The 3,209-nt window shown below is 39.1% G+C and overlaps 1 pseudogene; it reads right to left on the bottom strand.

Moving 5' to 3' along the window:
* LOC102862227 overlaps positions 1 to 3,209 on the bottom strand; it is a 43,057-nt pseudogene that overhangs the window by 37,047 nt on the left and 2,801 nt on the right.

Below are 3,209 nucleotides of genomic sequence, written 5' to 3' on the forward strand. Positions count from 1 at the left end.
TTCTATTCCATTGATCTATGTGTCTCTCATTGTACCAGTACCATGCTGTCTTAACCACAATGGCAGTGTAGTAGGATTTGAAATCGGGAAGTGAGATGCCTCCTACCTTTTTTCTATTTTTAAGGAGTGCTTTGCTTATTCGGGGCTTCTTTCCATTCCAAATGAAACTGGAGATTACCTTTTCCAACTTGTTGAAGAATGGGATTGGTATTTGTATTGGGATTGCGTTGAACATGTAAATTGCCTTTGGTAGTATTGCCATTTTCACAATATTGAGTCTTCCTATCCATGAGCAGGGATATTTTCCCACTTCTTCAGAAGACCTGAACACTTGTATAAACTATTACTGAAGTGGATGCCACTCCCGCTTCCCTGCTTGTTTTAATAGGGGAGCTGGACCAAACACTGTCCAACAGGCCTGGTTTTAATTGTTTTTGGTCAAACATTCAAGTGGTATAACATTGCTCTGTCCATTTGCTGTACAGAGGTAACTCGTGGTCGCTGTGATGCTAAACACTGTGATATTGATGTGTCTGATGTGATAAAGGCTACACATGGTAGACAGTGTTTGATGGAGCTCCCTGATGAAAACAAGCTTGGAAGCAGGAGTGGCATCCACTTCCATAATAGCTTGCCTCTGGAAACTCTATGAACTTGGAGAAATGATGTAAGTTATACAAGTGTTCAGGTCTTTCATTCATAAAGTCGTTATGAGTCGTCTACGACTCAACAGCACTTAACAACAGCAAAACAACAACAGGTTAAGACTGAGGGCCATCCGAGGAGCTAGCCTCCCTGTAAACAGATCAGAGGTAGTAACTTCTGCAAGGCTCAGCCAGACTCATAGGGGTCTACCTAAAAGGGTATAGTGGCAAAGAAAATGTGGTAATGTTAACATCCACGTGCAAATTCCATTCTCTTAACTGGATAACTTGTCTCATCACTGTGTTGAACCACATCTTTAATGAATTAAACACTAAAAATTGAATTCCAGGAGTTGCTGTGACTCTAGCCCCAAGACTGTGATTTGGTTCTTCAATGAGATAGAAAAAGTAATTTCCAGTTTTATCCAGAATAACAACAACAACAACAACAACAACATCCAGAATAAAGAAATACCCTGAATAAGCAAAGCACTACTGAAAAAGAGAAACAAGGTAGGCGACATCACACTCCCTGGTCTCAAATCCTACTACACAGCTTTGATGGTCAAGACAGCATGGTATTGGTACAGTGAGACACACATAGATCCATGGAATTGAGAACTGAGAACTCAGATATCACCTCATCTACTTATGGTCAACTGATCTTTAAGAAGGAGACTAAATAAGTTTTAACTGGGGAAATGACAGTCTATTTAACACATGATGTTGGCAAAATTGGAAAACAATATGCAGAAATCTTAAGCAAGACCACACCTCACACTATACACAAAAACCAACTCATAGTGGGTCAGGAAGTAAAAACAAAGACTATGAAAGTCATCAAGGAAAAGCTAGGAACAACTCTAGAAACCCTAATCCACAGCATGAACAATCTTCGAAGCATAATGAAAACCCTACAACCAGGAAAGAATAAAATAGATGAATGAGACCTTCAAAGAATTAAATCCCTATGCACATAAAAATCTTCTCCAACAGGGTAAAAAGGAAACTCAGAGACTGAGGAAAAATATTTAGCAATTACATATCTGATAAGGGACTTATATCTAAAATTTATAGAATACTCCAGCACCTCAACAAGAAAAAAGGTAAACAACCAAATCACAAAATGAGCACAGGATATGAATAGACACTTCACCGAAGAAGACATTCAGATGTCAAACAAATTCCCCAGAAGCAATAGCAAAGTTAAACAGGGCAGCAAACAACAAATGCTGGTGAGATTGTGGAGAAATTGGAACTCTTATTCGCTGCTGGTGGGAATGTAAAATGGTATAGTCACTATGGAAAGCAATTTGGTGCTTTTTCAAAAAGTTGGTAATAGAAATACTATTTGATCCAGCAATTCCACAACTTGGAATATACCCTAAAAGAAACCAGAGGCACAAATTGAATAATCATGTGTGCACACCTATGTTTATTGCTGCATTATTCCCAGTAACAAAGAGATAGAAGCAACCCAAGTGTCCATCAATACATGAATGGATAGGGAAAAAATAGTACATTCCCACACTGGAATGTTATCCAGCACTGAAAACCAATAAACTCATAAAACATTACACAACATAGAGAATCCTGGAGGACATTATGCTAAGTGAAATATCTGAGTCACAAAAGGACAAACACTGCCTAACAGCGTTGTTATAAAATAGGACAGAGATGAGGGAGTTGGGAAGAGAATGGGGAAAGAGTGGATAGATAATGAATACTGCATTAGAATAGGTAAGGGAAAGAACAGACTGAAAGGAATATATGACAAAGTATTATATGTATGATAACAATCTAGAACCAGGGTGCATTGTAGGATGGGTTGGGGGCTAGGAAGTGGGAAAGAAAATGTTCAACAATGGCAATTATTTTAAAATGATTTTTTTTAAAAAAGTGCTATTTGGGAGACTTTTCTTCTGGGATGTGTGACCCCCGTGGTTCTTGCACAACCCTCAACCCTGGGAATTGGAACAGCCAAGAATAAGCAGTCACCTTCTCATGAGAGACAGAAGCTTCCTCATCTTCTCAGTTTCTTCTTGGGATGTTATCTTAGCTAAGAAACCAAGAGACAGTGTTACACAGGTAAGAGAGGGTCACAGGCGTCCTGAGGATGCTGAGCCATAAGGCTCTTGACTCTGAAAAACAGAAAACTGGAAAAAAACAACCCCAGACTCTCAAATTTGTGCTGTTAGGGCTTGTAAACATAAGCATTTATGATGCCTTGTCTCATTTCTTTCTTTTTTTCTTCTTTTTAGCCGAATTAAAGTTTATTTCTAGTTCAAACCTGGGCTCCCGCGTGCTGACACAGCAGCATCCACCCGAGAGCCCCAAGCTGGCGCAAGCTTCTACCTTTTATACCTCTGTTACTTCTTTGTCTAACTATACATGCTAAGATTGGCTATCTATAGTAGTTTGTGTACTAGTCTACTTTCAATTGGTTAGCTATAGCTCAGGGAAGCAGTTTGGAGACTTGTCTGAATCTGACTGGTAGGGAAACGGTTTGGAAACCTATTTGAATGATTGGTTACTTCAAATGTAGGGAAGTTTGTTGTTGTTGTT

Source organism: Elephantulus edwardii, unplaced genomic scaffold (assembly GCF_000299155.1).
Source record: "Elephantulus edwardii isolate Elephantulus edwardi_28Jun2011 unplaced genomic scaffold, EleEdw1.0 scaffold00232, whole genome shotgun sequence".
NCBI lineage: Eukaryota > Metazoa > Chordata > Mammalia > Macroscelidea > Macroscelididae > Elephantulus > Elephantulus edwardii.